At 43.0% G+C, this 25,357-nt stretch overlaps 1 non-coding gene across 1 annotated transcript; it reads right to left on the bottom strand.

Annotated features, from left to right (window-relative positions):
* Positions 1-1,576: 1,576 nt before the first annotated feature.
* Trnal-aag (transfer RNA leucine (anticodon AAG)) lies at positions 1,577-1,658 on the bottom strand. The gene has a single exon. It is a non-coding gene; the product is annotated as a tRNA-Leu (tRNA).
* Between the last annotated feature and the right edge of the window lie 23,699 nt (positions 1,659-25,357).

Raw genomic sequence — 25,357 nt, 5'->3', positions numbered from 1 at the left:
GTAAACAATTTTACCTAGTCATAATAGTAAAGTCTTATGTGAAATTGTTGATATTACCTTAAATTTTCAAAAGCATTTAACTTATGATAAGAAAACTGTTTTTAAGAGCCGCATTCATTGGATGCTATATGTCAGTTACAGAATGAAATGAAATGAAGAAATTGAGGGCATTTTCATTTATCATTTTTGTTAGACCACATAGCACACTATGGGGTCCTCCTTAGCCGTGCGGTAAGACGCGCGGCTACAAAGCAAGACCATGCTGAGGGTGGCTGGGTTCGATTCCCGGTGCCGGTTTAGGCAATTTTCGGATTGGAAATTGTCTCGACTTCCCTGGGCATAAAAGTATCATCGTGTTAGCCTCATCATATACGAATGCAAAAATGGTAACCTGGCTTAGAAACCTCGCAGTTAATAACTGTGGAAGTGCTTAATGAACACTAAGCTGCGAGGCGGCTCTGTCCCAGTGTGGGGATGTAATGCCAATAAGAAGAAGAAGAAGAAGAAGACATAGCACACTATCTCAACTTTGCACTGAAAACTGAAACTATTGTTATGACTTGAGCGAGGAAAAATGCGACTGCTTATAAAAGTTTATGAATACCGAATGTTCAAATCACAAGAGTATGATTTTTTTTCAAAAAGATAGTGAGTCTGAGTAGTCCCATGACCCATTAAATCATAACTAGATACATACTTTATGGTCATAACAAGGTAAAGTTGTGTGCATGCATTTTAATCCAAATGTACGATATCTGAACAAAGTGCGTTTCAGACCACCCCTCCCTGCTCGTAACAAAATCGTCGCCGCCTGTCTGATTCACGTTCGCATCGTTCCATCTCTATACAAAATCCTGCCATGTTCAGGTTAATACATTGCCGTTGAAGCCCAAGAAAGCATGCTGCTTCCGCTGTCAGTTTTCGTCGCCACGGAATTCCACGTAATTCCATATGACGGTGACAAAGGGCATTACGTTCCAGCTCTTCACCGGCGAAGCTCACCGAGAAACGATGCCAATTCATTCGGAAAAAGGGGGAAAAATGGAAAACGGCGGAGGTGCTTGTTGGCGAAAACAGATCGTGTTCGCAAGCACACAAAAACCCACATTTTCGAGGCAAAGCGCGGCGAACAAGACAATTATGTGATTCGTGAAGTTCACGTTTTGGTAATAAAAAAAAAAGTTCTGGCTAGCCCCCTTTACTAAGCGTCGAATCAGGAGAAACTGTGACATGTATGGGATGGGAAAAAATCAGTTGATTCGTTCACAATGATTTTGATTGGGATATAGCTGAAGATAAATTTATTTAGTTGATATATTCAGCGTGAAATGGTACAATCTTTTCATTGCATAATCCTGTATAATGTATGTAATTATCACATGATTGTTTTTAATACGTATTCCGTTCTTTTAATAAACTGTTATATTTCTATAGACGCTAACAATATTTTTAAATTTAAATTGTAATGTGAATATCAGTTTTTCAATAGTTTGTCTTTGCCGGGGATAAAGAACAAACAGAAAAAAAATTGTTTTCGAAAAGTTTCTATCTGAAGACGTACAAAAAAAAAAATTTTTGGCAGCGGTGGGATTCGAACCCACGCCTCCGAAGAGACTGGTGCCTTAAACCAGCGCCTTAGACCGCTCGGCCACGCTACCTCAATATCAAGTCAAAATCGAATTTTCTTAGCTTATTTACATTGGGTACATGATGACATGTAACAAACATTGAAATGGATTGATGGGCCGCATGGTGTTATTTTAGTCATGTTTGAAATTTTGACTAAATATTCCAAAACTTTTTGTGGGCGGTTGATTGAAACTGTGCATCTGTGTGTAATTAAATATATTATAATTCCAACAAACAAGTAATTTAAATTCTATAAACAAAGACAAATAGGTGATTTGAAAATGTTACTACCGTGATCAATTTGTGTCTTGCTTGTTGCTTTACACTGAGCAGCGTATAACAAAGAAATGTTATTTATACATTCACTGACTTGAATTGTCAATCGTTAGCGTTAAGTCAGTCTGAAATGCGTGTATAAGTTTCTAGACATCAATAGGGAAAAGACAAAAATGAGTGCATAATTACATATTTTATGACCAGTACTTAGTACAGAGACAAGCTACATGACGAGCTTACAGTGTGGTAAAATTTAAATGACATATATGGATTTTTTTTATCCGTATGTGTTTACCGTAGTCATTTCGTTACGAATGTTGTTTAGTTTTTTTTATGGAAAAGTGTTCACGATTCTTCGTGGAAATTCGTGGAAATTAGTAAAAGATTCCTCTGTAGTTCACAGATAAAATAGCGTTTTAATCCAATCGTTGACATATTCGGACAAGAACATTGAAACTTAATATCCTTTTCCCACTAAACCATAACAAAGTTTGTGCACAGCGAAGCACGAGTTTCTCATTATAGAATAGAAATCGTTTCCATTCAAACGTCGAATCGTTCTATTCGCATGCTAACGCTAGCACTGGAAACTTCATAACTCTCAGCAAATCGTAGACTCCAATCATGGATCCGAGCGAGTCCAGCATGAGGACGGCGACCGGCGCCAGAAACAATGGACACGATGAAGGAACAAAATGCTGTAATTTATCTTGGCAATAAAGAATGGATCTCTGACGGAGTCCTTACGGTGCTCGACCGGCATCGCATATACGTATTGCTTCTGCAAAATTGTTGTACTTCGTCGTCGGTGCTAACTTCGAGTAGCGCCAGTTACAGCCGGTAGCGAAGGGCTTTAGCTTCCATCACGAGCTACCGGGGACAATGAGCAGAAAATGTAATACTGGAACACAGGGTCGGATATAACATTACCGTGGCTTAGAGGGTGTGGGGCAACAAATACGCAGAATTCATGTAACTGTTATGATGGAAACTTGAAATAACATTTTTGCGAGAAATCTGTTTCTTGGTTTCGTGCACTTTTACCTTTTAGAGACCTCCGACCCAGCTAAATACGACCCTGCCAGTATCGTCGGGAAACCCGCGCTTTCACTGGCAGTGTGAAAAACTTACGGAATATGTATTGCTCTCGTTATTACATTGCATTAAATATTCATAAACATGCAATTTTGTAATTCCGTGCTGCTCTCGATGATGATGATGATGCTACTGGTGGTGATGCTGCTCCTGTTTCTGTTCACGTTGCTTCCCCGAGAGGAAGTAGCAGTACAGAAGAAGCTCCAGAATGAGGTTAAATTGAATGCAATAATTTCCTCGACTTTGGCATATTCAACAACCGCATGATGGCGTTGATGATGACAATGGTGGTCTGGACGGCTGAATCCGAATGGCGTGTTGAATCCATAATGAGCGAAACTATTCGCGGCAAGTTTGGAACGGTTTTGTTTCAAATTTGAATAATTTAAAATCCTCATCGTCACGTCGAAGCAATGAGTTTGCTCTGCTAAATCGGACTTGTTGAAAGCTAAGCGAATGAAACGGGTTGGATTGCAAGACCTGTATACCAGAACCTAAGATCGTAAAAATATATCAGCGTGCTGCCGTAAAATTGGTAAGAAATCGAATGATAATGGTTTTGAGGTCTCAAGTCTGGTAAATGAGGGCTAGATTGTATTATTATATGTACGAACTTTCTTCTTTGAAGGAGATTCTCTATTCATCCCGTGGATTCGCATAAGTGTCTCTGCTTATGGAACCACCCAACCCATTTTTGTCCCTTCATACAGATATTTGGTGAAATACAAACAATTATTTAAGCATGAGCAAATCGTTTAACAGATATGACCTGACCAGTGCTACTGGCAGGTGCTACAATAAACGGTAGTATCATCATCATAATTATCATCATGCTTTATCTAGCTTACTCGCGTCCCACGCTAGCCAAGTCGCTGCACTTGGTCTAGTGGTCAGCCGCAGACGCCGTCTTGTACAGCTGTCGGATCGAACACCATCTATGCAGGGTTGCAGCCCGGCATTCTTTCAACATGACTTGCCCATCGTATCCCCAGCTTTAGCTATCTTCTGAATGCTGTGTACTGTCACATACCACCGTTCTCTTATATACCGCCAAAGATGGTCTTAAGCACACGTCTCTCGAATACCCCGAGTGAAAACAACCGTCTAAGACGAATTAAGTACTCTCCATTTAATTCCACCAATTATTTTCGATATCTTTGCAGATACGTATTTCGACCACAACTGTAGTAGGCCCGACTTCCACAGATGATGCGCCGTTGTATTTCATGACTAACATTATTATCAACCGTTAGCAAGGATCGAAGGTAGACGAAGTCTTGGACCGCCTTAAAGGTATCCCCGTCTATCGTAATACTGTTTTCCCGGCTGGACCTACCTCACTGGCTTAAAAGCCCCCAAAACATGCGTTTTTAAGTTTTCGACCTGAAAACAACATTTTAGAGTCATGATGTCTTCAGGAGAGTTGAAGGATATTTCTTGGGCTTTCTTTTGATAAGAAAACATCAATGATCTGTCCACCTCAAAGGGTGGTATGAAATAAAAAATTTACGCAGATGTACAAAAGCAGTGGTTGTTCTCTGCAATGTTATAAAGAATTCGAATTGGAACATCTTTTCTGAAGACACAATATTGGAATAACGGTTTTGTAACGAGTTAGAGCACATATTGTATGAATGACCCCCAAAAATCATATTTTGAGCATAACTTTTTGCCTTTCTTGTATACAAAGTAAACGTAAAGGCTATATGATCGCTCCAAAAACAAACTTTTTATAGAAGGACCGGAGACCCATAGTGTTATATACCGATCGACTCAGTTCGACGAATGTGTGTGCGCGCGTGTGTGTGTATATATCTATGCGCACCCACCCAATAAAAATGTGGCTAAAGTGTTACTCATTTTTCAGACACTTATCCTTAACCGCTTATCCTAATCCTTTGCTTGCAACAAGTTGCATTCGACGCAGAGTCCTGTCACATTGTTTCCTATTGAAAATTGGCCAGATCGGACTATGGGCTCGGAAGTTATGGCCAAAATACTATTTTTATAACACACGAGAAAGGCTCCATCATCGCTAAGGGGATTAATCTGGGTGTTTGAAAATGATTTCAGCACTATGGTTTACCGTGCGGGACCGAAATCCGTACAGCACCAAAATCCGTCCACCTCATGAGATATCAATAAATTAAAGGGAGTTAAAGGTAATTAATGTAGAAATAATTTATCTTATCCTGTTCAGATACTTGGCAGTAAGCTTTAAGGGCATAGAAATGAAAAGAAAACTTTGAAATTAAACCAACAAAAATCAAAAAACAAATCGCCACCCACCAAATGCGGAGTTTTTGCCGCCATTTTATTTTCGGGTAGAGCATAATTGCACCAAATGTAACTGTGTTTCAAATGCTAATTGCGAACCATTACATATGCTAAGCGGAAAACTATCGAAGGGACCGCTTCTCATGGTGCGTATCGAACTATTTACAGTGGTAGTTTGGTCAATCAGACTGCTTCAGTTTGAATATTTAGTTAAAAAATAGCTATACGGATTTCGAGTCATGAGTAATTGATTTTATTCATTATTTTATCATGTTTTTCGAAGTTTTTAATGAGTAAATGTGAAGTTCTCCAGGAGTTTCCTCCGGAAGTTCCTCCAGGAATTCCTCCGGAAGTTTCTCCAGGAGTTCCTCCGGAAGCTCTTCCAGGATTTCCTCCGTAAGTTCCTCCAGGAATTCCTCCGGAAGTTCCTCCAGGAATTCCTCCGGAAGTTCCTCCAGGAATTCCTCCGGAAGTTCCTCCAGGAATTCCTCCGGAAGTTCCTCCAGGAATTCCTCCGGAAGTTCCTCCAGGAATTCCTCCGGAAGTTCCTCCAGGAATTCCTCCGGAAGTTCCTCCAGGAATTCCTCCGGAAGTTCCTCCAGGAATTTCTCCGGATGTTCCTCCAGGAATTCCTCCGGAAGTTCCTCCAGGAATTCCTCCGGAAGTTCCTCCAGGAATTCCTCCGGAAGTTCCTCCAGGAGTTCCTCCGGAAGTTCCTCCAGGAATTCCTCCGGAAGTTCCTCCAGGAATTCCTCCGGAAGTTCCTCCAGGAATTCCTCCGGAAGTTCCTCCAGGAATTCCTCCGGAAGTTCCTCCAGGAATTCCTCCGGAAGTTCCTCCAGGAATTCCTCCGGAAGTTCCTCCAGGAATTCCTCCGGAAGTTCCTCCAGGAATTCCTCCGGAAGTTCCTCCAGGAATTCCTCCGGAAGTTCCTCCAGGAATTCCTCCGGAAGTTCCTCCAGGAATTCCTCCGGAAGTTCCTCCAGGAATTCCTCCGGAAGTTCCTCCAGGAATTTCTTCGGAAGTTTCTCCAGGAATTTTTCTGGAAGTTCCTCCAGTAATTTCTCTGGAAGTTCCTCCAGGAATTTCTTCGGAATTTCTGAAGGAACTTCCGAACGAATTTTTGAAGGAGCTTCCGAAAAAATTTCTGGAGGAACTTCCGAAGAAATTCCTGGAGGAACTTCCTATGGAATTCCTGGAGGAACTTCCGAAAGAATTCCTGGAGGAACTTCCGAAGGAGATTCTGGAGAAAATTCCTAAGGAATTCCCGAAGGAAATCCTGGAGGAATTTTCGAAGGAATTCCTGGAGGAACTTCCGAAGGAATTGCTGGAGGAACTTCCGAAAGAATTTCTGAAGGAACTCCTGAACTTGCGCGAGAGTTCCTGGAATTTCAGGAGGACCTTCCAGTGGAAACCAGAAAGAAAATTCTGGAGGATTTCCTGGAGAAACTTGCGGAGGAATTCCTGGAAAAACTTGAAGAAGAATTCCTGGAGGTACTTCCGAAGAATTTCTTGAAGGAACTTATAAAGGGATTTCTGGATTAACTTCCGAAGGAATTTTTAATAGAACTTTCGAAGGAATCCTGTAGGAACTTCCGAAGAAATTCCTGGAGGAACTTCCGAAAAAATTCCTGAAGGAACTTTCGAAGGAATTCTTGGAGGAATTTCCGAACGAATTTCTGAAGGAAGTTCCGGAGGAATTCCTAGAAGAACTTCTGTAGGAATTTTTGGGGAACCCATGGAAAAATTTCTGAAGGAAATTCCGATTGAAATTTTGTAGGAACTTTCGTAGGAACAACGGAGGAACTTTCGAAAGAATTCTTGGGAGAACTTCCGAAGGAATTCCTGGATGAACTTCCGGAGGAATTCCTGGAGGATTTCCGAAGAAATTCTTGGAGGAACTTCTCGATGCATTTGCTAAGAAACTTCTGATGGAATTTCTGGAGGGACTTCCTAAGGAATTTCTGGGGCAACTTCCTATGGATTTTTTTGTAGGAACTTCCAAATGAAATTCGAGGAGTATCTGACGAAATATTTTCTGAAGGAACTCCGGAATGAGTTCTTGGAAGATCTTGCGCACGAGTTCTCAGAATTTCAGGAATGAACTTCCCGTGGAGACCAGGAAGGAAATTCTGGAGGAATTTCTGGAGAAACTTGCAGAGGAATTCTAGTAAGAACTTTTGGAGGAACTTTCGAAAGAATTCCTGGAGGAACTTTCCAAGGAATCTGGAGAAACTTCGTGAAGAATTTCTGTAGGGCCTTCCGGAGGACTTTTATTCATATGTTTTTATCGGAAGGAATTAAGTACAACACAACGGATAGCTTCCGGAGAAATTTCTGGAAGGATTCCTGGACGAACTTCCGGAAGAATTTCTTTTAAAGGAATATCTGGAGAAGCTTGTAGTGGTAGCAATGAGGTTATTTAAAAAATATTAAGAAATTAAAGTTAAGCAAAATTCAATATTCTTTTAATGTTATACATCTTTGCATATCACAAATTCTTGAACATGCGATGTAACCAAGTTATGAAAGCTCAGTGCGTATTGCTGACAATTCGCCAAAATGTAGGCAATTATATTGCAACTAATGAGCTTGAAGGCATTAATGGTAAGACATGGCAACAAGGTATGAATGGCACGAATGGAGTGTTAACTCATCACTAGTGGACCATGTCTCATATGTCCATAGATATGAGTAAAACAGGCAAGAATGTTTGGAATTTTTGGCCGATGTGTTGGAACGCATCGAAGGTGGGACGTACACCTGGGCGGAGACTACCATAGCGTAGTGCCCATTCCTGGACCAGGACCTACAGGAGTAGGTCCAAGCGGCGGAGGACCTACAGGAGTAGGTCCGTGTTCCCGGTGGCATTGGTAGGCAGCGGGTAAGCGGGTGGCACCGCCCCTGCTGGTCGAAATGTCGCCGGAGGTAGCAGTTCCCGATGACGATTAAGTCAGAGAGCGGGTAGAACTAATTATGGACCAGCCTAATTATTGAAAACATTTCCACACTAAACATGAGAATCCGAATTCACGAGCTTGCCAGGCTCATAGAATCCCTATGGATAATTTGGAAACGATCACTTGTTAGGCTAACCATGTTGTAAATCCTAATTCAATCACAACCAAATCCTTTCAAATCTGTTTTAATTTTATCTGAATCCAATCCATATAAATACAAATCTAATTTACTCCCATTCCAGTCTATATCATTTCCGAAGCTCATCCCAGATCTTTTACGACCAATCCAAATTTAAACAATTCATTCGGTCCTTCTTTATTCTTAGACTTCCGTCTTCCACCACCGGAGTCTTCTTTTTTCCGACTCTCCGTCCATCTCCTCCGGAGAGCCATCTTTATCTTTATTCAGACCTCCGTCTTCCTCAACCGGAGTCTTATCTTTTCTTCGGCTCTCCGTCTATCTCCACCGGAGAGCCATCTTTATCTTTATTCAGATCTCCGTCTTCCTCAACCGGAGTCTTATCTTTTCCTCGGCTCTCCGTCTATTTCCACCGGAGAGCCTACCAAGCCTACCTTTTGCGCCATTGTCGCGACCAGACCAACCAAAGCTCCTCATCGGAGCTAATGCTGCTACCTCCGAACGACAATTTAAGTAGAGAGCAGTTCTACCCGCTCTCTGACTTAATCGTCATCGGGAACTGCTACCTCCGGCGACATTTCGACCAGCAGGGGCGGTGCCACCCGCTTACCCGCTGCCTACCAATGCCACCGGGAACACGGACCTACTCCTGTAGGTCCTCCGCCGCTTGGACCTACTCCTGTAGGTCCTGGTCCAGGAATGGGCACTACGCTATGGTAGTCTCCGCCCAGGTGTACGTCCCACCTTCGATGCGTTCCAACACATCGGCCAAAAATTCCAAACATTCTTGCCTGTTTTACTCATATCTATGGACATATGAGACATGGTCCACTAGTGATGAGTTAACACTCCATTCGTGCCATTCATACCTTGTTGCCATGTCTTACCATTAATGCCTTCAAGCTCATTAGTTGCAATATAATTGCCTACATTTTGGCGAATTGTCAGCAATACGCACTGAGCTTTCATAACTTGGTTACATCGCATGTTCAAGAATTTGTGATATGCAAAGATGTATAACATTAAAATAATATTGAATTTTGCTTAACTTTAATTTCTTAATATTTTTTAAATAACCTCATTGCTACCACTACAAAGCTTTCGGATTTTTTTTGAAGTTTTTAACCAAGAATCCGGAGGAATTTCTGGACGGATCATGGCATCAACTAACATTATTCGTATAGGGATATAACTGCATACTGTTCTGATATATTTAAAGCAGTCAATCCATCAACTAGTTTTTAGTTTATTTTAATATTATTGAAATTAAGTTAAATCGTCTCTAAAAATAATTGAAATCTCCGTCAAACGTCAAATAAAACCTGTCCGGAAAATCCGCATGCATTGCGTTTTGCAACAGCGGCAATGATGCGGATTTTTTTGGTACAAACCGTCGACAAACCGCTTGCCGTTGCCGCACTCCATTGCGTTTCCCCTTTTACTCAAACCCCACACTCTGAAAGTAGGAGCCCTAGTTCAACAATTCTCAAATCTTTTGTCGTAATTATTTTAGTAAACACTACACTTAAAATTTGAGCAAGTTCGATGAGTTTTAAGTAGCTCGGGATTTTTTTGTTTCAAGCTTATAGAAAAATAAATCTCACGAGAAATGAAACTTGAAATAGCTCAGCGTAGTTTATTTTTGTTTTAAAAAACTGAATAAGATAAAGGAATTTGATGTAAATTTGAGCGGCCTACCTACCCGAACAGGAGAAATTAACTAAATAATATTTCATTCTGTTATTGATACCATACTCTGTTATAAACTAGCCTTGCATAAGAGGTAAAATACCAACAAGTAATACCAAAAATTAATATGCACAATACTTCATGCATAACATACTCTGTTATTATAATACCAAATACATCACAAAATTATGTTATTTTCGTGGGTTCTTTTAGCACTTATTTCAAACAATATCATATTATATTTTGTTATCAATATCACATCTTCTACCCGGGTCATACCAATTTCTGTTATCGAAGTCGTCGCTCCTGCTCGAGTAATTATATAAAACGAGAAATACGATCACTTTGAAAGTTAGCACAACGAATCATGTAACCAATACAAATAAGTTTAACCTTCAAGAACTCACATCGTTGTAAAAAACTCAACGCATTCAAGAAAAGCGCGCTGGGTGGGATTGCGTGATTGATCCAGGACCAATGGAGTCCAGAGGCTTCATCAAATTCTAAAGTTTTTACTTAAGCATGCTTCTAAAAATAAACAACGATCTCAAATTTTTTGTCCCGCGCTGGCTCAAAATATTTCTGGTCAGTTTACGTTTTTGATTCTTACAAAAAATGTTAAGTCGAGTCAAGTATACGAGACACTGAAGACGGCCTCACAGTTGAGGTCGAAATACGTATCTGTAAAGATAACAAAACTTAGGGGAATTAAATGAAAAGTACTAAGCTCGTCTTAGACTGTTGAATACATTCCACTAAAAAGAGCTTAAAATATTTTTTCTGAAAAAATGTTCTTATTCACAAATAAATGCAAAAATATCGCTGATTTGAAGCAGAATCTGGTTGATTCTACCAGATTTTTTTCTACGTGTACCGACGACGCTTTCGTTCCGCGCAAACTGCTTATTTGTTTTTGGGGGATATTAAGGTGGTTATATAACAAAGCCACAAATCGGCCATCTTGAAAGCCACGTGCTTTTTCAGTTGATTTTCAAGAGCATGGATTGGGAGGACCATAACACACATAGTGGTGATACAATTGTAGAATCATTTGTTTACTTATGCCATACAATCGATTTCAGGTTCAGCACAGTACGAAATAAATTATGTCGTATTTTACCTATTGAAGAGGGGAGTGGAAAAACATGTGGTGAATTTTAAATTCACTGATGAAGATGCCTAACTTCAAAAACCGAGACATAATTTAAAAAAATCTAAACCGTAATCTGTACGCTCCACTATGGTATACCCGAAGCCTATTTTTTTCGGGACAGATTGCTCTATCTATAACATCGTACGTTGTTGTAGTTGCTGACGTATGAGCTGGAAATAGTTGAATAGAAGTTATAATTTCTACATTTCGTCAGTGGAAGTAATTCTACTGCAAAAAAACTTCAAATCTTATCTCTTTGAACATATAATAATCATGAACATTTATTCTCTCACTCCTGCATAGCTTATCCATTGATGCATTGCTTAATAAAACCACGCATGTGGTTCTTCATGCTTCCGCGTGGGAGTTCCATGCATCCAGTTCAATTTTTTCGTCCAAAACCACCACTGAATTCACTGAACCTCTTTGCTAAGGATCCGGTTCGCTATCATATCATCTCGCAAGCAATCCCGTGTTGAAATGCAACCACTGCTATTCATCACCATTGACTTTCGGTTGGTGATGATTTTCCGGTCAAATCCCTATCTCCTGTGGAGACCACCATGCTTTTGGAAAACCCGCGCACAATCATCATCGCACGGTTTAGTGCACTCGGTTGGGTAAACCGCAGCAAATGGGGAATCCTGAGTAAGCTGATTATTAATTCATTCGCGTCCGGACTACACCCCAGCATCACCCGGGCAGACAGCGCACTCGAGCGGAGCGCATTTTCCCGGTTTCCTTCATCAGCATTCAAAAGCGCTCAGCTGGAACTACGCGATTTCCTGGGACCTCCTCCCGTGTGCCTACTCGCGGCGCGGGGCTGTGTCTTTCATTTGTTTATTCCATTCTCGGGAAGAAGTGAAAAGTGCGCTGTAATTTGTGTACTCCTAACTAACAAGTGCTCGCCCCCTTGGGACTGACTGAAGACGGTGTGAGAATGATGAATACCGTAAATAAGAAAAGTGAATAAGCTCGGGGAAACAGTTTATTTTAGAAAAGTGGATTTCTCCGGGAAATGGATTCAGTAAATTTCGCCATCCCAGGTACTCATCACGGTTAGTGAATTCGTCGCAATCCAAAGTAGAACATTCGTCACGAACCGAACTTCGCAATTTGTCAAACCATTACTCAAAGTTTATACTCGTTTAGTTGCTCTGATGGAGACTGAATGTAGAATCCATTCGGGTAACGGTAGCGAGCAACGTAAGTGGAGTGAATAACTTTCGATTCGAGTAGAAGCATTGCCTCAGTCAAAGGGCTATGAACGTAGGCAAAAGCCAAATACGTCCATGGCCATGGGCTTTGCAAGTGCACATATCATTGTCAAAATTGAAACCGAAAGAGATTACCGGGATGCAATGTTATAGCAACATAGTAAAGTAAGAAAAATGAATAATCCTCGTGTATGGAACTGGGAAAAACAGATGATCTACATCAGGATAGCAAGAGTTACGAGCTCAACTAAGTCTGAAGCATAGTCATTCCTATTGCAGTCATCGTTTTCGGTAGCTTCATGGCACTGTGTGTATATTCTTTATGAGTAGGTGGTCGCAAATAAAACTTACAACGTTTCATCCGAATTATTTGGCATTTTTTGGTCTCCTTGTATTCCACAGTTCCCATAGCCAGCGTATAGAATTCTCTGATACATAAGGCTCTGGGCATTTCATTTGCAGAATATGTGTGCATCAAGCGATCAAGAGGGTGTAGAAAAGCTTTCGGAAAAATGGTGCTGCATACATTGAGTGCCTCCGTCCTCTTTTGAGTGGATTCTTGTTTTCAATATATGTAGCCCGCAGCCAGCCAACGTCATCAGCCAGCAATGATCTGTATCTATGAAATGCGGGTTATCCGAGGAGTGCCAGCTCCCGCATATCCACATATTATGTAAGCGGGAAAAAGAAAAGTGTCGTGTTGATCGCTGCCGGGGGAGGAAGTGCTATATTAGATGGGTTCAGTGCGAATTTTTTCTCACTTTGCTCCATTCAAAAGTATTTGGCAAACATTTGCAGCACGTCGTTTGCGGTGTGTGTGTGTGTGATATAAGAGCTGGTTCATATTATACGGAATGGTGATAGAGGGTTCATATGGAGCTGTGGCTTCATTTGAAGTAAGTTTTTCCCGGGCGCAATTTATGATTTCCGCGATACGGGTTTTCACATGTGCTGCATGCAGTGGCACTTAAAACTTTGTTCATTTTGGAAGGAGATGGTGGCACTCTTGGTAGATTTTGACGAACGTTCGCTTGGAACAATGTTTGGTTTGTGAGCTGGCGCTCATAATACATCATCTTGAATCTAGAACAGCTTGTTTGATGGCTTCCTTGAAACCGTTCCAGAGCTGCTTCAAAATGTTGACACAGAAGACGAGTTTTGCAGTGGCAATTTATGCAAATCAGCATTTGTTTTTGCTTCTAAGTTGTTTATATGATGACCTACATTATATCTAGTAAAATGTCTAATTCTTTTCGGCATGCTGAAAAGAAAAACATTTTGTGAAATTAGCAGCTAAATGCAACCATGTACTAAACTTCTAGATAGATAGATAGATAGATAGATAGATAGATAGATAGATAGATAGATAGATAGATAGATAGATAGATAGATAGATAGATAGATAGATAGATAGATAGATAGATAGATAGATAGATAGATAGATAGATAGATAGATAGATAGATAGATAGATAGATAGATAGATAGATAGATAGATAGATAGATAGATAGATAGATAGATAGATAGATAGATAGATAGATAGATAGATAGATAGATAGATAGATAGATAGATAGATAGATAGATAGATAGATAGATAGATAGATAGATAGATAGATAGATAGATAGATAGATAGATAGATAGATAGATAGATAGATAGATAGATAGATAGATAGATAGATAGATAGATAGATGCCGCATCCTGAAGAGCTACTTTGAGAGCAGAGTCCTGGTGTACGACACGAACGAAGGGAAAAAGTCGATGCGTGTTACAGCGGGTGTTCCTCAGGGCTCCATACTCGGCCCAACCCTCTGGAACGGAATGTATGATGGAGTCCTGACATTGCGGCTGCCCAGGAAAGTGAAAATCGTGGGTTTTGCGGACGACGTGTCATTAACAGTAATGGGCGAGACACTCGAAGAAGTGGAGGCGTCTGTGACAGAGGCAATAGCCACGATCGAGAGCTGGATGAATGGAGTTAAGCTACAAATAGCTCACCACAAAACGGAGGTGCTATTAGTCAGCAACTGCAAGGCTATCCAGCGGATGGAAATCGTTGTCGGAGGACATGCGATTGCTTCGAAGCGATCACTGAAGCACCAGGGTGTGATGATCGACGACCGGCTAAATTTCAACAGCCACGTTGACTACGCCTGTGAAAAGTCGGCGAAGGCAATGAACGCAATAGCGAGGATCATGCCAAACGTTGGTGGCCCACGAAGCAGCACGAGGCGTCTGCTAGTTAGTGTCTCGTCATCGATACTGCGGTATGGGGTTCCTGCCTGGGGCAAAGCACTGCAAACCAAGCGGAATCGGGAAAAGCTGAAAAGTGTGTTCCGGCTGATGGCCATACGAGTTGCAAGTGCGTATAGAACGATATCGTCGGAGGCAGTATGCGTTATCGCCGGGATGGTACCCATTTGCATCACCCTGGCGGAAGACATCGAGTGCTACCAGTGCAGAGACACCGGAAACATGAGAAAGGTGGCGAAAATTCGCTCGATGGCGATGTGGCAGCAGAAGTGGGACAGTACTGAGAAAGGAAGGTGGACCCACCGGCTTATTCCAAATCTGTCGACGTGGATGAATAGAAAGCATGGCGAAGTAAACTTCTACATGACGCAGTTCCTGTCGGGCCACGGATGCTTTCGGAAGTATTTACATCGGTTCGGACACACCAATTCCCCGCTATGTCCAGAATGTGAGAATGTTGAAGAGACGCCGGAGCACGTGGTGTTCTATTGTCCGCGGTTTGCGGAAATTCGTAGAGAAATGCCTGTCTCAAGGGCGGATAATATCGCAGAGCAAATGTGTCACGAGGAAAACACGTGGAATTCGGTAAGCAGAGTCGTGACGCACATACTGTCGGAGCTGCAGCGTAGATGGAGGCGAGATCAGCGAATAAGTGCCAATTCTGGGGAGTATTCAGCGCAGTGAGCAGTGTTTGGCTTCGGGTCGTCGCGGCGCCGGTGAACCGGAAGTTTTCTGCCAACCGGAATCCTCGGACCGACTTCGGCACTCGAACAGCAGAAGAAAGAAGAAGAAAGCGATTGGGGTACGTAGGGCACCCGAGGACGATGTCGAGAAAATGCGTGAAAGCGTCCCAAGAACCAGGCAGGCCAACAGGAGCTAGGATCCGAGAATAGGGTGTCCACACCAAAATCGGCAAGTAGTGTTATTCAGGAGGAACTACAACTTGGGAGGTCCAACCTAATGGAGGTGCGGAAGCGAGTCAACGAGCTTTATGACTTCGTGAAGGACAAACACAATGTCCACACTAAGATAAAGGTTCTAGTGACGAGCATCAAATCCGCCGTTAAAGCTGCCTAGCACGAACAAAACGCGCTCAAAAGAAGCTGAAGCAGCTGAAAAAACGCTGAGAGAGGGAGCGGAGCATACAGCAGGCACACAGAGAAGCGAAGCAGGGACTCGCCAGGAGAGCACGAAGCCCCGAAGAAGCAGCGGAACGTGCACGATTGTGCTAGCGTACTAAAGGATGGCGCCAAGAACGGTGAATGGCAAACCGTGGAAAGCCAGCGAGAGAAGAGGAAGAAGCAGAAGGTGACTGGAAAAGAAGAAGGAACAGAAGAAGAAAGAAAAACGTCGATCTCCTCAGGAGAGGGTCAAGGGCGACGCCATGATCATCGAAGCGAGCGATAGGACGACGTATGCAGCAATCCTAAGGAAAGTGAGAGAAAACCCGGATCTCAAGGACTTGGGAGAGAAAGTAGTGAGGACTAGGCGTGCCTAGAAGGGGGAGTTGCTGTTCGAGCTGAAGAAAGATCCAACAATCAAAAGCTCGGCCTTCCGGAAGCTCGTTGCCAATTCGTAGTCGAGTGCAGAGACCTGGACGAGATTACGTCGGAAGACGAACTGAGGGAGGCTCTTGTCTCGCAATGTATGCTGAGTGAGGTGCAGATGACGATCCGGCTGAGGAAAGCGTACGGTGGTACACAAGTAGCAGCGATACGATTACCAGCAGTTGCTGCCAACAAAATGATGGAGGTGGGCAAGGTGAAATACGGATGGTCGGTGTGCCCGTTGAGACTCACTCGCGGTCCATCATTGACGTGACGTTTTGCAACCAGTCGCTGGTGAGAAACATGAGCTGGAGAGTTTGTGAGGACTACACTCATAGTGATCACCAAGCTATCTGGTATAGTGTTGGAACACGGCTACCGACGACGCGGAGAGGGATAAGGACTACCGGGCGAAGATGGAAGACGAAGGACTTTGACAAGGAGCTTTTCATCGAAGCACTTCGAGTTGACAGCGGCGCAACAAATCTGGAAGCAGATGAACTGACGGAAACGTTAGCGAGGGCTTGCGATGCGTCGATACCAAGGAAACTGGAGCCAATGGATAGCCGATGCCCAAATTACTGGTGGAACGAATCTCTTGCCAATCTTCGTGCTGCCTGTCTCAGGGCCAGGAGACGCTTTCAGAGGGCAAGGTCTGAAATGGTAAGAGAAGAGCGTAAGATAGTTTTCCGGGAAGCTAGAGCGGCTTTCAAACGGGAGATCAAAGTCAGCAAGTCCAACTGCTTCAAGCAGTTGTGCCAAGAAGAATGCTTATCGTGTGGCAATAACGAAAATCAAGGGTCCAGCGACGCCAGCTGAAGACTATCGTGGACGGTCTTTTCCCGCAGCATGATTCTACGATGTGGCCGCCTACACCGTACGAAGATGAAGAACGAGTCACCATTGCAGATATGCAAAGTCTCCAACGACGAGCTGTCATCAGTGGCGAAAAGTCTGAAGATGAAGAAAGCTCCGGGTCCGGATGGAATTCCAAACTTGGAATTCCAAGCTTCAAAAACTGCGATACTGGCGTTTTTTAGATTTGTTCAGGATGGTGCTGCAGAAATGCCTAGGAGATGGAAACTTTCCGAATAAGTGGAAGATTAAGAAACTGGTGTTACTGCCGAAACCAGTAAAACCGTTGGGGAGTCCAGCATTGTATAGGCCCATATGCCTGCTGGATACACTGGGGAAGCTTCTGGAAAGGATTATCCTTAATAGGCTGATGCAGTTCACGGAGGGCGAGATCGGCTTGTCGGAGAAGCAGTTTGGATTCCGAAAAGGCAGATCGACGGTGGATGCAATTAAGGCGGTCGTTGAAGTTGCAGAGAAAGCATCCAAGAAAAAGAGGTGCGGCAATCGGTTCTGCACCGTAGTAACAATTGACGTCAAAAACGCATTTAACAGTGCCAGCTGGGAGGCCATCGCCGTAGCGCTGCATGGAATGCGGGTTCCTGGCTATTTGTGTAGAATCCTTAAGAGCTACTTCGAAAACCGGATTCTGGTCTACGATACGAACTCGGGGCAGAAGTCGATTAGGGTTACGGCGGGTGTACCGCAAGGCTCCATACTTGGCCCAATGCTGTGGAACGTTATGTACAACGGAGTGCTAAAGCTGAAGTTGCCCAAAGGCGTGCAGATCTTCGGATTCGCGGATGATGTCGTTCTAACGATAACCGGAGAGTCGCTGGAAGAGGTAGATATGCTGGTGGCGGAGACGACCGACGCAGTTGAAAACTGGATGAATGGGGTCAAGCTGCAGCTTGCTCACCACAAAACAGAAGTGATGCTGGTCAGCAACTGCCGAATCATACAGCGAATGCAGATTATCGTCGGAGAGCACGACATACCGTCCGTGCGGGCTTTGAGACCGTTTGAATTTCAACACCCATGTCGACTATTCCTGCGAGAAGGCAGCTAAAATGGTCACTGCGCTTGCAAGGATCATGCCGAACGTTGGCGGACCGAGAGGCAGCTGTAGGCGTCTTCTGGCGACCGTATCATCCTCAATACTTAGGTACGGCGTTCCAGCCTGGGGAGCTGCGCTCAAGACGAAACGTAATCGCAGGAAGTTGAACAGCGTGTTTCGTCTAATGGCCATTCGAGTGGCGAGTGCGTACCGAACCATTTCGTCAGAGGCAGTTTGCGTTATCGCAGGGATGATTCCAATCTGCATAACCTTAGCAGAGGATATCGAGTGCTACCAACGGAGAGGTACCAGAAATGTGAGGGAGACGGTGAGACTGGACTCTATGGTGAAGTGGCAGCAGGAGTGGGACAATGCAGACAGTGGAAGGTGGACCCACCGGCTCATCCCCAATGTGTCGACGTGGGTGAACAGGGAGCATGGAGAGGTGAACTTTCACCTCACTCAGTTCCTATCCGGACACGGTTGTTTCCGCCAATATCTGCACCGATGTGGCCGATGCATCATCGCCATTCTGCCCGGCGTGTATCAACGTAGAGGAGACTCCAGAGCACGTGTTATTCGATTGTTCAAGGTTTGCGGAAGCACGTAGAGGAATGCCTGCCCTAAGCGTGGACAACATCTCAGAGCGAATGTGTCACGATGAAGATACGTGGAATGCGGTAAGCAGAGTCGTGAGGCAAATACTGTTAGAGCTGCAGCGTAGATGGAGAAGGGACCAGCAAATAAGCGTCGGCTCGGAGGAAAATCCAGCACAGTGAGCAGTGTTTGGCCTCGGGTCGTCGGGGCACCGGTGAACCGGAAGTCTTCTGCCAACCGGAATCGTCGGACCGACTTCGGCACTCGATCAGTAAACCTGCTGAAGAAAGAAGAAAGAAGAAGGAAGTGCTTCGGGTATGTAGGGTACCGCCAGTGCGGACGTCATCCACCACCGGAACTGTCGCACCACCTCTGCAACCCGAAGACGAAGTCGGCGCAATGCGCGAAAGCGTCCCCTGCGATTACTGCCGGTAGTCGGGGCACCATCAGTGCGGAAGTTTCCTTCACCGGAACTGGTGGACTACCCTCGACGCCGGGGGAAGTCAGGAGGACTAGTGAGGAAGTTTGCGGCACGACCGCCGAGGGATCGAGACAATGTAGCAGTGGATCTCAGCAAGCCAGTCGGCAAACTAGCCTAAGCTAGGGGCCGGAATTTTAGAAGAAGTGCATGAGCACAGCCCCAACAACATCAACAACTAGAAATGACATTTATTTTGTTGTCGTTTTTCATAGCAACGAGCTTTTTTTTGGATCTAGATCCCATTTCAATTTTCCTTCCATTCCTTGATCTCTCTCTATCTTGATGGTCCCTTCAATATCGAGATGTGGAGGGGCGACTGTATTGGCATTTCCTCAGTTATTAATTGAAAGCTTTACTATGCCCACCATTGCATGAATATGTTCTGAATATAAGGCCGAAAACGGTTCAGCTGGAAGCGACATACGGACGAAGAGGAAGTTTGCCCTAACAGGTCATTTGGATGGAAATGCCGTTTGGTTGAAATGGTCTTTTGGTCGAACAAATTTTCAAGGTGAAAAAAGTCGTTTGGCCGAAAATTCCACATGCCTAAAATAGTTGTTTGGTAGAAAGAGCCGAATATGATTATTAATAATTAGATGTGAAGTAAGAATTGAGACGTATCACTTCTCACTCCACACGTCTCTCATCAAACTTTTTACTCATCCACCATCGCAAATGAGATGGTATGGCCAAATGGGTAGGCTCATATTTATAGTATGATTAACTCGAACCTCTAATTCAGATACACTGGAAGATACAACCAAAACCGGTGAATGTTTGTCATGAAACATGTTTACCATGTTCTAGAAAGTTTTTTAATTGTCCAATAAAAATTGTAGATCCTTGAGGAAGGTCAAGACGAAGGTTCGAAACGTAAGAAACTAAACTAACGTGTCGTTTCGATTTTTGTGAGACTGAAAAGCCGCTAATCTCAAAGTTATTCGGATGAAACATTCGTTTTTCAAGTTAGAAGCTTTTTACTTCTCAACTCTCATTTCATTCCCCACAATGTCTCATTTCTCATTTGACACCATTTCGGCCGGATGGTTTTTGGCTTAATGGGGTTTTCAGCCAAATGACATAATTGCCCAAAAAAACTTTCGGTTCTGTGGCCTTCGGCTGAATACCTTTCAGTCATACGGTCGTCCTTCGTTCACCTTTCCATAAATACGACGCCAGAAATTTTATTTTCGGATAAATATTTTTTACAAAAATTATCATTTTCGGGGAAACACTATTTTCAACAATTTGTTATTTTGATTTTCAGAATGATATTATCGTGCAGATGTTATTTTTGGGGGGATATTATTCTCAAAAAAAAAAAATTTTTTTTTCTTCGGGTGGATGTGATATTTTTGAGGAGGTATTTCTTTCGGAGAAAAGGAGAATTTTGGATCAAATTCTACTTTCGGGGAGATAAAATTTTCATAGAAATGCTATTCTATGGGAATTATAATTTTTAAGTAGCACGTTCACTTGCGGTCAGGTGTTGATTTGAGAGCTACCCATAAGAGTTTGTGGTACTTCTTTGGGGTTGTACACCGCCTTTCTTGTTAATTATGTATGTAATTTATTTTATAAAACTAGTTTCAAATCAAGTTTTTTTTATTGTGAAAAGATATTTCTGTCTGAAAATAAAACCTGAATATAGGGGAACTGTTCCGTTTTCCATCTCATTGAGCATATATTCATCTCACCGCAAAACAGAGAAACACAGCACCAATATTGTCGCTTCTTTTTGCTAACATGCGTGCTCACTGCAGAAAAATAAATCAAATACCTTTTCATTGCTTTGTTTTTGATGGGATGGAAATGGAAGCTATGAGATGAAATGCCGAACCGTTCCCCTACCTCGACGTCAATAGTTTAAAGGGGCAAAAATGAAAAAAAAATGCAGATGAGCTCAGTCGAAAATACATTTCTTACCATATCACATAGAAATTTTGTTACAACTAGGAGGTTAAGTGGCAATTGGTATGCTGGGGATATTTCCTTGTATTCTCCGATCACCAACGGAGAAAATTTAATTGCTGATTGGTCTTGGAGAATGATTATTTTGATTTAGAAGTATGCTCAACAAGTGATTGTTTTTGGGTTGGGCTGTTCAGAAATCTCCTGTTTAGGAAAAGGGGGTCTCCAGTTAACCTAGCGAGCAACGTCGCAGGATTCCGGAGATGACGAGTTCGATTCTCGGTCCCGACCTAGGATGTTTTCGGATGGGAAACATATTCTCGGTTCCTAGGGCAAAGTTTACTTGCCACACAAGATACCTATCATGCAATATGACCCCAAGCAGCACAAGTCAGGCATAAATGGTTACAGCAACTTGCTTGTGACTGAATTTGGTCACACATGAGTTGCAGTAACCTTTATGGAACATGTGTGCTGCCATAGGCATAGAAAAGCTTTCACGTGTTACCTGAGGAAATGCTAATAGAATAAGATGAAAAGCAGGCCAAGTTCCAGTTGGAATGTAAAGCCACAGAAGAGGAAAACTGTTCAGGAATGTCGTTAGCAGCTGTGTACAGGAAATCAGCTGCTGTCTCCGATTTATTGAGAATTCCAAGGCTAGTGTACATGAGACTACCAGTTGGATCAAATATTTAAATATTTATTTTCCTATTCTTGGTTGGTATTTAAAAACTATTATGTTGAAGATCGAAGTATCGTATGGTGATAATAAAGATGTCAAATTATTTTAGGTTTGCCGGTTATCGAGTTATAGAAGAGAAGAAATATCTGACTGCTTATTTTGAGCAATCATTGAAAGTATAATTTGAATCATTGCGGAGAGCTTACAATGTAATAAACAAGCAGGAAAATTCAGAATGTATCAAACATAAAGTAGAATGATAATAAAATAAATTCTTAATAACTTTTCTTGTAAAACGAAGATGTCGACTATCCGCACTGCCGTCGACTTTCCTGGACGCTATTGGTGGTGCATGACGCAGATCACAATGTCTTATCCCGCAGAGACACGCCACCGCACCGCCGCGCCGGCCACCAATGCCATTTCCTTCGCCGCCTAGACAGGAAACTTCTCAAACTATAGATAGCCTCGTCGGGAAACGGGGCACAAGAATGGTGCCATAGTCTTTGCTAGAATTGTAAGACAACCACCACCGCTGCTGGCTTTGTAGCAGGATGACTGGTTGAATGGCACATTTTTACTGAATCACCGAGCAACCAACACGAACGGCGACGGTGGAATATATTTGTTCAAATAGGGTGGCGGCGAAAGGGGTGAGATTTAATTTTAAGAACATGTCCCTATGCTCCTAAATGATAAAAGCTCCTTTATTTGTGGAAAATGAAGGGATCCAATTTTCTAGTCGAGATGAACAGTCAATTATCCTTACAGATGCATGAATCGCATAATAATATTCGACATTTTTTGTTCTAATTTCAGGAAATTTGATAATTTAGATTGAATGATAATAACGTTTGGACGTAAAATCAGTTGTCACCCTAGTGAGTAATCTTCTATATCCAGTGAGTGGTTCCAGTTGAGAGAAAGCTTCCGCCTTACTGCGGGTTCTATTGTTCTCTGATTTGGAGTTGTGGGAGGTAACACCAGCGCAGGAGGGGAACCAAGCAGGGGCCATATCGGGCCATCTCAGTTGTCGTCCTGCTTGTCATCGCTTTTCATTCAACGTCTTCACGCTTATAAAGCTTCCGTTTAAACTTTTATACGTTTCGACGGCGATCATGGCGGGTTGGTTCCTGTGCGCTATTTTGGCCTGGATACTCATCTGCAGAGATGACAGCTGCTGGCGGTAGATACATTCGTGGCAATTGAAAATAATTCATTCATGGTTGAAATTTACCAACGCGGGGTGGGTAAAATGGATTCGGTTGATTTTGAATAAATGAAAACGTGAGGTGATGGGAGGGTAATGGCAAGGAATGAAATGAAGTGAAAGTAATAATGAAATCTTCAATCTACAGTTTGATTTTTTTTTCTGACACTATCTGGTAGGGGTTCTGCCAAATCGCACCAAGCGCCAAAGAAAAATTACCCATTTTCTTGCACAAATTTCCGTGTAGCATATCCAATTGATCATAAATCGTTTATCCTTCTACAGTGAAGTTGAGGATATCCAACAACCAATGTACGAATGAATTGATATGGTTTTCATCTACGAACAAAATATCAAAAGTCAGTCAAAAAGGTGCTTGGTGCGGTTTAGCTGAACCCCGATCATCTAAACAATTCACCTTTTAGCCTTTCTAACGAATTTCTCGTGTGTTAGAAAAGGTAAAATCCAAAACAGCACACCTTTCTTTGTGGCGATGCTAAAAAAGTAATGGTTCTTTCCTACCCACTAGGTACTTCCAGATGTCAACTATAGCTTCACCTACCCTACTTGAAACTCGCAGATTTGGTCGGACAGTTGGATTCACTCAACTGTTATTGCGATTCTACGACGGTTTCCCAAAGACTTCCTAAGGTAGCGCTATCTGATAATCACCGAATTTGATTTTTTATACCACTGCCCGACGATTTATCCGGTTTATATTGTAATAGGGATACGGCAGGTATTTCCGTCCATCGCCGTAGGTGCTAAAACCAACGAAAGCAATGTCCATTTGCTAGAACTCCACTATAGTAGAATGTTTTTCCTGAGCTTACGATTTGGTATAGATATCTTTGGCAAGGGGCAGCAGGGACTATGTCCAAGGGCTTGACGATCCCTCCCCAGGCCATCTGCGAGTTGTGGCGCCTGCCTAGGATGTGGTGGGGTTTGACAGTGGGCCCTGTTAAACCTCTATAAAAAGCTGCATGTATCCGCAAGTAGGCTCCGCCAAAGCGACCGTGTGCCGCTCAAAGCGCACAAGCCCAAGTCCTGGTGTTAGGTGGGACGCTAAACAGCCCTGACACGACGGCCCTCCGACGAGACAGGAGGTTTGCGCAGGCCCAATAAGCCGCCTTTAAAAACAACTATTACGAACGACATAGAAGATAATACGACTCGATACAATCGGCAACGACCTAGGCGACGAATAAAGGATCACGATTGGAAGCTTGGAACATGGAACTGCAAGTCGCTAGGGCTTCGCAGGTTGCGACAGGATAATCTACGATGAATTACATCCCCGCAACTTCGATGTCGTAGCGCTGCAGGAAATCTGCTGGACAGGACGGAAAGTGTGGAAAAGCGGGCATCGAGCGGCTACCTTTTACCAAAGCTGTGGCACCACCAACGAACTGGGAACCGGCTTCATAGTGCTGGGAAAGATGCACCAACGCGTGATTGGGTGGCAGCCAATTAACGCAAGGATGCAAGCTGAGGATAAAAGGCCGTTTCTTCAACTATAGCATCATCAACGTGCACTGCCCACACGAAGGGAGATCCGACGACGAGAAAGAAGCGTTCTATGCGCAGCTGGAGCAGACATACGATGGATGCCCACTGCGGGACGTCAAAATCGTCATCGGTGACATGAACGCTCAGGTAGGAAGGGAGGAAATGTATAGACCGGTCATCGGACCGGATAGTCTGCATACCGTATCGAACGACAACGGCCAACGATGCATAAACTTTGCAGCCTCCCGCGGAATGGTAGTCCGAAGCACTTTCTTCCCCCGTAAGAATATCCACAAGGCCACATGGAAATCACCTAATCAAGTAACGGAAAACCAAATCGACCACGTTCTAATCGACGGTAAATTCTTCTCCGACATCACGAACGTACGTGTAGTGTCGGGAGCGGTAGACAAAGAAAACACGTTCGATTTTTGGATTCGTTTTCACAAACTGATCTTATATTTTCATGACTACTATGATTACAATTATTCTCATCGAAGTATTTCATTGACACATTATGCAAAGCGCTAACCATAATCATGTCCGATAGTACAACTCCTCCAATTCTTTAAGAATGTTCTTATCCCCAGTCGTTAGATATTTCTTAAATTGTCTGTTAATCACAAAAACCTGAAATTAAATAATAGTTTTTATTACGTTTAAATTACCTACCATGAAATACTTAGCTTTTATTTCTTTTTCGTGTTGTTCACAAATGAATGCGACAATTTCCATAGTCTGTGACTTTGAACCATGGTTTGGCTATACCATGTATTCACTTGAATGCTATAGAAACATTTTTTCTATATTTCCTCATCAACTAC

The sequence above is a fragment of the Armigeres subalbatus genome, chromosome 2 (genome assembly GCF_024139115.2).
Source record: "Armigeres subalbatus isolate Guangzhou_Male chromosome 2, GZ_Asu_2, whole genome shotgun sequence".
Classification (NCBI taxonomy): Eukaryota; Metazoa; Arthropoda; class Insecta; order Diptera; family Culicidae; genus Armigeres; species Armigeres subalbatus.
The sequence above is the reverse complement of the archived record's forward strand: the minus strand, read 5'-3'. Positions and strand labels throughout refer to the sequence as shown.